Source organism: Hordeum vulgare, chromosome 2H, assembly GCF_904849725.1.
Source record: "Hordeum vulgare subsp. vulgare chromosome 2H, MorexV3_pseudomolecules_assembly, whole genome shotgun sequence".
Classification (NCBI taxonomy): Eukaryota; Viridiplantae; Streptophyta; class Magnoliopsida; order Poales; family Poaceae; genus Hordeum; species Hordeum vulgare.
The window spans coordinates 543,150,319-543,164,837 of NC_058519.1; the positions used below are offsets into that span (position 1 = coordinate 543,150,319).

The 14,519-nt window shown below is 45.5% G+C and overlaps 1 pseudogene; it reads right to left on the reverse strand.

The window, feature by feature from the left end:
• Positions 1–736: 736 nt before the first annotated feature.
• LOC123428614 overlaps positions 737–14,519 on the reverse strand; it is a 181,571-nt pseudogene continuing 167,788 nt past the window's right edge.

A 14,519-nucleotide genomic window follows, 5' to 3' on the forward strand; every position in this document is an offset into this window, starting at 1 on the left:
GGGCACGTTTTTCGGGTTGGGTTTCTCGTGCGTGCAGGACGGGATGACCGAAGGAGGAATTTTTTTCTGCGCGCAATCGAGGGATGCGAGGATGGTTGAACCAGCACGACGACAGCAGATCCCCCTTCAATAATCGAGATAAGGAAACTAATTACAGTTTATGGATTGGTAATGTCAGAAATTTCATCCTTTAGTGCAGCGAGCTCTCAATCGAGCCACAGATTTGTGTGAAATATATGATTAAGGGCATGCCTAAACAATGTTGGTTCTAGTAGGTAGAAAACCAACATTTGGTAATCAAATTCACATTTTGACCTAAAAGATTCCCGTAAATAAGACCCTGTTCACTGATAGTAAAGTCGGCAGTATAATTTAGAGAAATAAGAGAAGCTATCTTGGAACACCATCTCGTCTATGGCTCTATCCTATACAATTGTCAATATTTTTATATCAGTTCTTATGCTACTGGAGAAAGAACACAAACTCAACCTTCCCTATCTTATCATATCTTTTTAAAAAGGATATCGTGTCTTTCAAAGGATACAGTTCCATAAAACAGAAATTCACACAAAGTAAATTGATGTTCCTAGATGTATAGAAATGGCAAAAGAGAAGCATAACTAACCTCGCGTTGTTTACAACATTTGCCCCCCACGACAACCTGGGGGGTTTAAAGATCCTGATCTTAAACAACCCATAGAGTCACCGGCACCTTGCCCCAAAACCCGACCAGCACTCATAACACCATCGTCGTCCATTGTCCCGTCCTGTTGCATTCCTGGATTGCAGTACAACTGATCGTTGCACCTAAAATAGCAGAAATCCATAACCTGATAGCCTGATAGACAGTCGGGCTACAAGAGACGAACTCTATGTCTCCAACGCCTAGGCTCTGTCTGACAGATTTCAGATTGAGAAACTTCTCCAAATTAGAAAAATCATAGCATAGGCTCCCCACACATGGCTTCCTGATGTCATAATACTGCAAAGATGAGGTGATCAATCAGAAAACTTCAAAAAACAAGGAAGAACCAAATAAATTTTTGTATTTTACACTACATTTTTGTTCCCGATTATCAACCTAATGGAACTGAATATTGTGTTGCAAACAAAATAGGCAGCAAGGCAAGATACAGTGCCAGAGGTACCTCAAACAAAAGATAAAATTAAGTTCGATACATACATGTTATGAGGTATATCAGAGTTGGGCTTATGACTTTTCTTGTTTTGAGAAGAAATTGGCACACCAAAGCAAGGAATGATGTTAATGAACAGTGCCTCCAAGAGGCCAAATTGACTAATGCTAGAGACTTACACACAAGCAAACCAGGAGTCTAGGAATAATTACCACAAAGCTTGACAACAAATTCACAAGCAGGAACAACTTTATTGACCTTGTTAAATTCTGACTGTGTGATTAAATCCATATCCAATGCATAATCGGTGTATGCCTTATACTGTATCGCTAGATCTGTAAGTCCGTTACCCATCGCAGAACCCTGAAAATTGAACAGCAAGGGTGGATTCAAGCGACAAAACCCTTTATAACACATAACAGTATGGATAAGCCCAGAAAGAGATGACTAAACCTTCAAATTGATGTGAATGCCCTCATTGTTCTTGTTCCCCTTGTACACCCTAGTTGCAAAGGCAGGAATGCAGTGCCCAACATATGACTCCCCAGTTATGTAGAAATCATTTTCAACATACTCCGGGTGCTCCTTGAAGAAGGCCTATCAAAATCACATGCAGAAAGACACAATGAACTTATGAGAAAAAACACGGAAGGCCATTTTTGTATCTTTATTGCAACTCAAAAATAAGGGTAATCACTCTGTTTCACCTCAACTCTTGCATAACTAACCTTGTCGCCACAATAGGAAGCACATTAACAATACATATGATGCATGTGTACTTCCTACTACATATGCTTACCGACTGGGAATGCATACCATAATATTTCAAGTCCATAATACTTCCTCCGTTCCTAAATACAAGTCTTTTTAGAGATTTCATTACGGGCTACATATGGATATATATAGATATACTTTAGAGTGTAGATTCATTCATTTTGTTTCGTAGTAGAATCTCTAAAAAGAATTATATTTAAGAACAGAGGGAGTAGTGAACAAGAAAGGGCTTATCTTCATTAATCACAACAGGAGCAACTATAATTACCTGCAGGAAGTCATATAGGTCATTGCTGACGCCCTCTTCATTATGGCGGGTATCGTGCGAATCGAAGCTGTAGCTGAACCGAGTCCCAGTTGGCTGATCAACATAGATAAGATTCGACTCGTGCAACAGCCAATATCCAGTTCCAAACAGAGAGAAGATTAATCATAGAGGGTTCTAAACCAACGATCGAGGAGCAGAATACAATATCCAAACAATTGATATGTAAGAAAAATACCACACGGATTGGTTGATTAGCACACAAACTGCCTGTATATATCTACCTGATCCCAGCCAAACTCATTCCAGGGGAGCGACATGTTGTCCGCGATGTGGAAGGGGCCATTCTCGTAGAAGAGGGCTAGCTCGCTGCTGCTGCCGGGCCCTCCCGTCAGCCAGATCACCACGGGGTCCTCCTTCTTGTGCCGCCTGGATTCGAAGAAGAAGTAGAAGAGCTTACATGCAACAGTGGCAGATGTCAAAGATACAGGAACAGGATCCTCACGGGCAAGGCAGTACGAAGGAAGAGGCCGTTCGGAGACTGGACGAGTGAGCTCGCTCACCTGGCGTCGTGGGTGGTGGGGAGGCGGTAGTACCCGGCATGGTTCCCGAGGTTGCTCACCGACGTGTTGCCGCTGCCGTCGTCTCCGACCACCGGGGACGCGAGGCGGATTGGCCTCTCGACGATGGTTCCGGCCGGGAGAGCATCGCCTCTGCCGATGCCGGCGTACCGGTCGATGCGGTCGGGGCGGGGGCAAGGGTGGGCCCGAGCGGCACCGGGAGCGGCAGCTAGCGCGCGGGGGCGGGGGCGAGGGCGGGCGACCGAGCGGCGCCAGCTAGCGCGCGGGGGCGGGGTGAGGGCGGGACCGGGCGGCGTCGGGAACGGCGGCTAGCGCGCAGGGGCGGGGGTGGGAACGGAGGTGAGCTCGTGGGGGTGGGGCGACACCGGGAGGCGTTGGGAGCGGTTCCAGCCTAGGGAGGGTGGTTCTGGCATAGACGAGGCCTATGGATCTGGTTTTCTTTACTGAACTGTTTGGTTTGGGAGGGTTGGAAAAAAAATCAGTGATAGGAGAACGTGGGTGGGGGGTCGAGCAAACGAGAGGTCAAACCATTGCTCTGGTCGAACCATCACGACGTTCGATCCTGCTTTAATAGTAGAGATAACTATGCGCTTTTCTATCAATTGCCCACCAGTAATTTGTTTACCCACTGTATGTTTACTTTCATGAGATATGCCACTAGGGAAAACTATGGGCCCTGAGTCTATTTACTTATAAGTTTACAAACGCTACAATTCCTCTCAGACCTTATTTAATTTTTATTTATTTTTCACTTTGCAACTTCCAACCACACTACTTACTTGCTTGCAAATAACGAGACAAGGGGATTCAAAACCCTCTTGCCCATGTTGGGTGCAAGTGTTTGATTCTTTTGTCTGAAGTCGCTGAAGACGGGGGTTGGTTGTTACTCCTATTGGTTCGATAAACCTTGGTTCTCCACTGAGGGAAATACGTACCTATATTGCGTTGCATCACCCGTTCCTCTTCAAGGAAAACCCAACTCACATCACAAGCATCCGTATGGAGTTCAATTATAGACGTGAGTCTATGTCCTTTGAGGTGGTCAAAATTAAGAGCCCTTGCCACACCTTCTTCAGACGACTAGCTTATGACTGTTTCATGGCGCAACCTTTTTACGTCTATCTCAAGCTCAAGATGCCTATGCCAAAAGGGACCATCACAATTGATGGCAGCTGAAAAATTGCTCAAGAATGTGAGGAGGGAGATGCAGCTTATGTCGAGTTGGCTTGCGCAACGGAAGAGATGAAATTCTACACAACCAATGTTGACCCAGCGGACATGACCTCCCTGAAAAAGCCCACTACGAAGTTTGTCCCCTGCTCAAATTCAAACTACACGAAGATACAAAGCAGATTGATTTTATTCTAGGAGATTCGTCCCAACAGTTTTCTACTTGGACGAGCATGGATCCCAAATAGGAAAGCATGATCATTGAGTTCATTCATGAGAATCGAGACATTTTTGTATGGAAGCCTTCTGACATGCCTAGTGTATCGAGAGAAATCGTTGTGCACCACCTCAATGTGGATCCAAAGATGAAACATGTCCAATAATACCTCCGTCGTTTTAACGAGGAAAGACAAAAGGCTATTGGTGAAGAAGTGGTATGGGTCTTAGTTGTCGGGTCCCTTGTTGAAGTTTTTAATCCTGAATGGTTAGCAAACATAGTGCTTGTTCTGAAGAAAAATGGCACTTGGCGTATGTGTGTTGATTACACACATCTTAACAAAGCTTGTGTGAATGACCCATTTGCTCTTCCTCGAATTGACCAGATCATGGACTCCACCGTTGGTTGTGAGAGATTGTGCTTCTTAGATGCTTACTCCGGCTAAAATCATATCAATATGGCCGTTGAGGATTAAGAAAAGACGGCCTTTATCAAACATATTCGGGATTTCTGCTATGTCTCTATGCCATTTGGACTTAAGAGAGTAGGGGCTACTTATCACCGCTGCATACAGAATTGTTTCCACAAAAAGATCGTGTGCAATGTTCATGCTTACATTGATGATATTGTGGTCAAATCCTAGAAGAAGGAGACTCTGTTGGATGACCTCTCATACGTCTCCAACGTATCTATAATTTTTGATGGTTTCATGCTATTATCTTGTCAAACTTTGGATGTTTTGCATGCCTTTATTTATTTTCTGGGACTAACTTATTAATCCAGTGCCAAGTGCCAGTTCCTTTTTTCCATGTTTTTGACCCTTTCAGAGGAGATTTTGAAACGGAGTCCAAACGGAAGAAAATCCCCGAAAAGATTTTTTCTGGAATGGAAGAAGATCTGAGAGCTTGGGGGCCAAGCCAGAAGAGCCCCAGGGGCCCCACAAGCCCCCACCCCACGGCCAGGGGGGCCGCGCCATGCAGGCTTGTGGCCCCCCTAGAGGTCCCCTGACTTAGATCTTGCTGTTGGAATTATGCCCTAGAGGCAATGATAAATAAGTCATTATTATAATTCCTGTATCAAGATAATCGTTTATTATCCATGCTATAATTGTATTGAATGAAGACTTTGATACATGTGTGGATACATAGACAAAACACTATCCCTATCAAGCCTCTAGTTGCCTAGCCAGTTGATCAAGGATAGTCAGGGTCTTCTGACTATGTACAAGGTGTTGTTGCTTGATAACTGGATCACATCATTGGGTGAATCATGTGATGGACTAGACCCAAACTAATAAACGTAGCATGTTGATCGTGTCATTTTGTTGCTACTATTTTCTGCATGTCAAGTATTTGTTCCTATGACCATGAGATCATATAACTCGCTGACACCGGAGGAATGCTTTGTGTGTATCAAACGTCACAACGTAACTGGGTGACTATAAAGATGCTCTACAGGTATCTCTGAAGGTGTCTGTTGAGTTAGTATGGATCAAGACTGGGATTTGTCACTCCGTGTGACGGAGAGGTATCTCGGGGCCCACTCGATAACGCAATATCACACACAAGCCTTGCAAGCAATGTGACTTATTGTAAGTCACGTGATCTTGTATTACGAAACGAGTAAAGAGACTTGCCGATAAACGAGATTGAAATAGGTATGCGGATACTGACGATCGAATCTCGGGCAAGTAACATACCGAAGGACAAAGGGACTGACATACGGGATTATATGAACCCTTGGCACTGAGGTTCAAACGATAAGATCTTCGTAGAATATGTAGGATCCAATATGGTCATCCAGGTCCTGCTATTGGATATTGACCGAGAAGTCCTTCGGGTCATGTTTACATAGTTCTCGAGCCCAAAGGGTCTGCACACTTAAGGTTCGACGTTGTTTTATGCGTATTTGAGTTATATGGTTGGTTACCGAATGTTGTTGGGAGTCCCGGATGAGATCACATACGTCACAAGGGTTTCCGGAATGGTCCGGAGACGAAGATTGATATATAGGATGACCTCATTGGATTACCGGAAAGTTTTCGGCATTACCGGGAATGTACCGGGAGTGACGAATGGGTTTCAGATGTTCACCGGGGGGGGGGGGGGGGCAGCCTACCCCGGGGAAGCCCATAGGCCTTAGGGGTGCCGCACCAGCCCTTAGTGGGCTGGTGGGCAAGCCCAAGAAGGCCCTTGCGCAGGATAAAAGAAAATCAAAGAGAAAAAAAGGGGAAGTGGGAAGGAAGGGAAGGACTCCACCTTCCAATCCTAGTTGGACTAGGATTGGAGGAGGATTCCTCCTCCCCCCTTTCGGACGACCCCCTTGGGGCTCCTTGAGCCTCAAGGCAAGGCCCCTCCCCTCCCTCCTATATATACGGAGGTATTAGGGCTGATTTGGGACAACTTTGCCAGGGCAGCCCGACCACATACCTCCATGGGTTTTTCCTCTAGATCGCGTTTCTGCGGAGCTCGGGCGGAGCCCTGCTGAGATTAGATCACCACCAACCTCCGGAGCGCCGTCACGCTGCCGGAGAACTCATCTACCCGTCTCTCTTGCTGGATCAAGAAGGCCGAGATCATCGTCGAGCTGTACGTGTGCTGAACACGGAGGTGCCGTCCGTTCGTCAGTAGATCGGAGCGGATCGTGGGACGGATTGCGGGACTGTTCGTGGGACGGTTCGCAGGGCGGATCGAGGGACGTGAGGACGTTCCACTACATCAACCGCATTTATTAACGCTTCTGCTGTGCGATCTACAAGGGTACGTAGATCGGAAATCCCGTCTCGTAGATGGACATCACCATGATAGGTCTTCGTGCGCGTTGGAAATTTTTTGTTTCCCATGCGACGTTCCCCAACAGTGGCATCATGAGCTAGGTTTATGGGTAGATGTCATCTCGAGTAGAACACAAAAGTTTTTGTGGGCGGTGATGTGCGATTTTCTGCTCTCCTTAGTCTTTTCTAGATTCCGCGGTATTGTTGGATCGAAGCGGCTCGGACCGACATTACTCGTACTTACGAGAGACTGGTTTCATCGCTACGAGCAACCCCGTTGCTCAAAGATGACTGGCGAGTGTCGGTTTCTCCAACTTTAGTTGAACCGGATATGACCGAGGAGGTCCTTGGATGAGGTTAAATAGCAATTCATATATGTCCGTTGTGGTGTTTGCATAAGTAAGATGCGATCCTACTAGATACCCATGGTCACCACGTAAAACATGCAACAACAATTAGAGGACGTCTAACTTGTTTTTGCACGGTATGCTTGTGATGTGATATGGCCAACGATGTGATGTGATATATTGGATGTATGAGATGATCATGTTGTAGTAGTTAATATCGACTTGCACGTCGATGGTACGGCAACCGACAGGAGCCATAGGGTTGTCTTTAAACTAATGTTTGTGCTTGCAGATGCGTTTACTACATTGCTAGGATGTAGCTTTAGTAGTAATAGCATGAGTAGCACGACAACCCCGATGGCGACATATTGATGGAGATCATGGTGTGGCGCCGATGACAGAAGATCGTGCCGGTGCTTTGGTGACGGAGATCAAGAAGCACGTGATGATGGCCATATCATGTCACTTATGAATTGCATGTGATGTTAATCCTTTTATGCACCTTATTTTGCTTAGAACGATGGTAGCATTATGAGGTGATCTCTCACTAAAATTTCAAGACGAAATTGTGTTCTCCCCGACTGTGCACCGTTGCTACAGTTCGTCGTTTCGAGACACCACGTGATGATCGGGTGTGATAGATTCAACGTTCACATACAACGGGTGCAAAACAGTTGCACACACGGAACACTCGAGTTAAGCTTGACGAGCCTAGCATGTGCAGACATGGCCTCTGAACACATGAGACCGAAAGGTTGATCAAGAATCATATAGTTGATATGATTAGCATAGGGATGCTTACCACTGAAATTGTCCTCAACTCACGTGATGATCGGACTTGAGCTAGTGGAATTGGATCATGAACCACTCAAATGACTAGAGAGATGTACTTTTTGAGTGGGAGTTTAGCAAGTAATTTGATTAAGTTAAACTCTAATTATCTTGAACATAGTCTAAGTCCACTTTGAATATATTTGTGTTGTAGATCAATGGATCACGCGACAGTCACCCTGAATTTTAATACGTTCCTAGAGAAAGCTAAGTTGAAAGATGATGGAAGCAACTTTGTAGACTGGGCTCGTAATCTTAAGTTGCTCCTGCAAGGTGGGAAGAAGGATTATGTTCTTAATGCTGCGCTAGGAGATGAACCACCCGCTACGGCTGACCAAGATGTTAAGAACGCTTGGTTAACACGTAAGGAGGACTACTCAGTAGTTCAATGTGCAGTCTTGTATGGCTTAGAACCGGGACTTCAACGTCACTTTGAGCGTCATGGAGTATATGAGATGTTCCAGGAGTTGAAGTTTATCTTTCAGAAGAACGCCTAGATCGAGAGGTATGAGACCTCCGATAAATTCTATGCTTGCAAGATGGACGAGAATTCGTCTCTAGTCAACATGTGCTCAAAATGTCTGGGTACTCAAACCGTCTAGCTGAGTTGGGGATTGAACTCCCGCAAGAGGCTATCACTGACAGAATTCTTCAATCACTGCCGCCAAGCTATAAGGGCTTTGTGTTGAACTACAACATGCAAGGGATGAACAAGTCACCCGGCGAGTTATCCGCGATGCTGAAAGTCGCAGAGTCAGAACTCCGTAAAGAGCATCAAGTGTTGATGGTGAATAAGACCACTAGTTTCAAGAGAAACGGCAAAGGAAAGAAGGGTAATTCGAAGAAGAGAGGCAAGCCTGTTGCCAATCCGACGAAGAAACCCAAAGCTGGACCTAAGCCTGAAACAGAGTGCTATTATTGCAAGGGTATGGGTCACTGGAAGCGCAACTGCCCCAAGTATCTGGCTAATAAGAAGGCGACCAAAGAAAAATCAGGTATATTGGATATACATGTTATTGATGTGTACTTAACCAGCTCTCGTAGTAGTGCTTGGGTATTCGATACCGGTTCTGTTGCTCATATTTGCAACTCAAAACAGGAACTGCGGAATAAGCGAAGGCTGGCGAAGGATGAAGTGACGATGCGCGTGGGAAATAGTTCCAAGGTTGATGCAATCGCCGTCGGCACAATTTCACTTCAGTTACCATCAGGATTAGTTATGAACTTAAATAATTGTTATTTAGTGCGTGCATTAAGCATGAACATTATATCTGGATCTTGTTTATTGCGAGATGGTTACTCGTTTAAGTCAGAGAATAATGGTTGTTCTATTTCTATGAGTAATATCTTTTATGGTCATGCACCCAATGTGAGAGGATTGTTCATATTGAATCTTGATAGTGATAATACACATATACATAACATTGAGACCAAAAGAGTTAGAGTTAACAATGATAGCGCCATGTTTTTATGGCACTGCTGCTTAGGTCATATTGGTGTAAAGCGCATGAAGAAACTCCATACCGATGGACTTTTGGAGTCACTTGACTTTGATTCACTTGACACGTGCGAACCATGCCTCATGGGCAAGATGACTAAAACTCCGTTCTCCGGAACAATGGAGCGTGCAAGTGACTTGTTGGAAACCATACATACCGATGTGTGTGGTCCGATGAGTGTGGAGGCACGCGGCGGATATCGTTATTTTCTCACCTTCACTGAAGATTTGAGTAGATATGGTTATGTCTACTTGATGAAGCACAAGTCTGAAACATTTGAAAAGTTCAAGCAATTTCAGAGTGAAGTTGAAAATCATCGTAACAAGAAGATCAAGTTCCTACGGTCTGATCGTGGGGGTGAATATCCGAGTTTCGAGTTTGGTGCTCACTTAAGACAATGTGGAATTGTTTCACAATCGACACCGCCTAGAACACCACAGCGTAATGGTGTGTCCGATCGTCGTAATCGTACTTTATTAGAGGTGGTATGATCTATGATGTCTCTTACCGATTTGCCGTTATCATTTTGGGGTTATGCATTAGAAACAACTGCATTCACTTTAAATAGGGCACCATCAAAATCCGTTGAGACGACACCATACGAACTGTGGTATGGCAAAAGACCAAGTTGCCGTTTCTTAAAGTTTGGGGATGTGATGCTTATGTCAAAAAGCTTCAGCCGGAAAAGCTGGAGCCCAAAGCGGAAAAGTGCGTCTTCATAGGTTACCCAAAAGAGATAGTTGGGTATACCTTCTATCTCAAATCCGAGGGCAAAGTGTTTGTTGCTAATAACAGAGCTTTTCTCGAGAAGGAGTTTCTCTCGAGAGAATTGAGTGGGAGGAAGATAGAACTTGATGAGGTTGTCGAACCTCTCATCCCTCTGGATGGTGGTGCAGGGCAAGGGGAAACCCCTGTCGTTGCGACGCCGGTTGAGGAGGAAGTTAATGATGATGATCATGAAACTCCGGATCAAGTTCCTATCGAACCTACAGGTCGACGAGACCGCGTACTACTCCAGAGTGGTACGGTAATCCCGTCTTATCAATTATGTTGTTGGACAACAATGAGCCTGCGAATTATGAAGAAGCAATGGTGGGCCTAAATTCCAACAAATGGCTGGAGGCCATGAAGTCCGAGATAGGATCTAAGTATGAAAACAAAGTGTGGACTTTGGAAGTACTACCTGAAGGCCGCAAGGCTATTCAGAACAAATGGATCTTTAAGAAGAAGGCAAACACTGACGGTAATGTGACCGTTTATAAAGCTCGACTTGTGGCAAAGGGTTTTTCACAAGTTCAAGGGATTGACTATGATGAGACATTCTCACCCGTAGCGATGCTTAAGTCCGTCCAAATCATGTTAGCAATAGCTGTATTTTTCGATTATGAAATCTAGCAGATGGATGTCAAAACGGCGTTCCTTAACGGTTTCCTTAAGGAAGAGTTGTATATGATGCAACCCAAAGGTTTTGTCAATCCTAAAAATGCCAACAAAGTGTGCAAGCTCCAGCAATGCATTCATGGACTGGTACAAGCATCTCGGAGTTGGAATAAACGCTTTGATGAGGTGATCGAAGCATTTGGGTTTATACAAGTGGTTGGAGAATCTTGTATTTACAAGAAAGTGAGTGGGAGCTCTGTGGCGTTCCTAATACTATATGTGGATGACATATTAATGATTGGAAATGGCATGGAGTTTTTGGAGAGCATAAAGGATTACTTGAATAAAAGTTTCTCTATGAAGGACCTAGGAGAAGATGCTTACATTCTAGGCATTAAGATCTATAGGGATAGGTCAAAACGCCTGATAGGACTTTCACAAAGCACGTACCTTGATAAAGTTTTGAAGAGGTTCAATATGGAACAGTCCAAGAAGGGATTCTTGCCAGTTTTACAAGGTACGAGATTGAGTAAGACTCAGTGCCCAACAACTGATAAAGATAGAGAGCATATGAGCAACGTCCCCTATGCTTCAGCCATAGGTTCTATCATGTATGCAATGCTGTGCACTAGACCGGACGTTAGCCTGGCTATAAGTATGGCAGGCAGGTTCCAGAGTAATCCAGGAGTGGATCACTGGACGGCGGTCAAGAATATCCTGAAGTACCTGAAAAGGACTAAGGAGATGTTTCTCGTATATGGCGCTGACAAAGAGCTCACCGTAAAGGGTTACGTCGATGCAAGCTTTGACACAGATCCGGACGACTCTAAGTCGCAGACCGGATACGTATTTATTCTTAATGGGGGTGCGGTAAGCTGGTGCAGTTCCAAGCAAAGCGTCATAGCTGATTCTACATGTGAAGCAGAGTACATGGCTGCCTCGGAGGCAGCTAAGGAGGGTGTCTGGATGAAGCAGTTCATGACGGATCTTGGAGTGGTGCCGAGCACGCTGAATCCAATAACCCTATTTTGTGACAACACGGGTGCCATTGCCTTAGCAAAGGAACCACTGTTTCACAAGAAGACCAGACACATCAAACGACGCTTCAACCTCATCCTCGGCTACGTCGAGGAGGAGGACGTGAATATATGCAAAGTGCACACGGATCTGAATGTGGCAAACCCGCTGACTAAACCTCTTCCACGGGCAAAGCATGATCAACACCAAAACTGTATGGGTGTTAGATTTATTACAATGTAATTCGCATGGCGATGTGAGGACTAGATTATTGACTCTAGTGCAAATGGGAGACTGTTGGAATTATGCCCTAGAGGCAATGATAAATAAGTTATTATTATAATTCCTGTATCAAGATAATCGTTTATTATCCATGCTATAATTGTATTGAATGAAGACTTTGATACAAGTGTGGATACATAGACAAAACACTGTCCCTAGCAAGCCTCTAGTTGGCTAGCCAGTTGATCAAGGATAGTCAGGGTCTTCTGACTATGTACAAGGTGTTGTTGCTTGATAACTGGATCACATCATTGGGTGAATGATGTGATGGAGTAGACCCGAACTAATAGACGTAGCATGTTGATCGTGTCATTTTGTTGCTACTGTTTTCTGAGTGTCAAGTATTTGTTCCTATGACCATGAGATCATATAACTCGCTGACACCGGAGGAATGCTTTGTGTGTATCAAACGTCACAACGTAACCGGGTGACTATAAAGATGCTCTACAGGTATCTCCGAAGGTGTCCGTTGAGTTAGTATGGATCAAGACTGGGATTTGTCACTCCGTGTGACGGAGAGGTATCTCGGGGCCCACTCGGTAATGCAACATCACACACAAGACTTGCAAGCAATGTGACTTATTGTAAGTCACAGGATCTTGTATTACGAAACGAGTAAAGAGACTTGCTGATAAACGAGATTGAAATAGGTATGCAGATACTAACGATCGAATCTCGGGCAAGTAACATACCGAAGGGCAAAGGGAATGACATACGGGATTATATGAATCCTTGGCACTGAGGTTCAAACGTTAAGATCTTCGTAGAATATGTAGGATCCAATATGGGCATCCAGGTCCCGCTATTGGATATTGACCGAGGAGTTCCTCGGGTCATGTCTACATAGTTCTCGAGCCCGCAGGGTCTGCACACTTAAGGTTCGGCGTTGTTTTATTCGTATTTGAGTTATATGGTTGGTTACCGAATGTTGTTTGGAGTCCCGGATGAGATCACGGACGTCATGAGGGTTTGCGGAATGGTCCGGAGACGAAGATTGATATATAGGATGACCTCATTTGATTACCGGAAAGTTTTTGGCATTACCGGGAATGTACCGGGAGTGACGAATGGGTTCCGGATGTTCACCCGGGGGGGGGGGGGGGCAGCCCACCCCGGGGAAGCCCATAGGCCTTAGGGGTGCCGCACCAGCCCTTAGTGGGCTGGTGGGCAAGCCCAAGAAGGCCCCTGCACAGGATAAAAGAAAATCAAAGAGAAAAAAAAGGGGAGAAGTGGGAAGGAAGGGAAGGACTCCACCTTCCAATCCTAGTTGGACTAGGATCGGAGTAGGATTCCTCCTCCCCCCTTTGGCCGACCCCCTTGGGGCTCCTTGAGCCTCAAGGAAAGGCCCCTCCTCTCCCTCCTATATATACGGAGGTATTAGGGCTGATTTGGGACAACTTTGCCACGACTGCCCGACCACATACCTCCACAGTTTTTCCTCTAGATCGCGTTTCTGCGGAGCTCGGGCGGAGCCCTGCTGAGATTAGATCACCACCAACCTCCGGAGCGCCGTCACGCTGCCGGAGAACTCATCTACCTCTCCGTCTCTCTTGCTGGATCAAGAAGGCCGAGATCATCGTCGAGCTGTACGTGTGCTGAACGCGGAGGTGCCGTCCGTTCGGCACTAGATCGGAGCGGATCGTGTGACGGATCGCGGGACGGTTCGTGGGACGGTTCGCGGGGCGGATCGAGGGACGTGAGGATGTTCCACTACATCAACGACATGTATTAACGCTTCTGCTGTGCGATCTACAAGGGTATGTAGATCGGAAATCCCCTCTCGTAGATGGACATCACCACGATAGGTCTTCGTGCCCGTAGGAAATTTTTTGTTTCCCATGTGATGTTCCCCAACACTTGCGCCTATAAGTTCCCAAATATTCCCAAAAAAATCAGGGGAGCATCGTAATCACTTTTCCGCCGCCGCAAGCTTCTGTCTCCGTAAGATCCCATCTGGGGCACGTCCTGGTGCCTTGCCGGAGGGGGACTCGGACACGGAAGGCTTCTCCATCAACACCATGACCTCTCTGATGATGCGTGAGTAGTTCACCATAGACCTAAGGGTCCATAGCTAGTAACTAGATGGCTTCTTCTCTCTCTTGGATCTTCAATACAAAGTTCTCCATGATCTTCATGGAGATCTATCCGATGTAATCTTCTTTTGCGGTGTGTTTGTCGAGATCCGATGAATTGTGGATTTATGATCAGATTATCTATGAATCTTATTTGAGTTTCTTCTGATCTCTC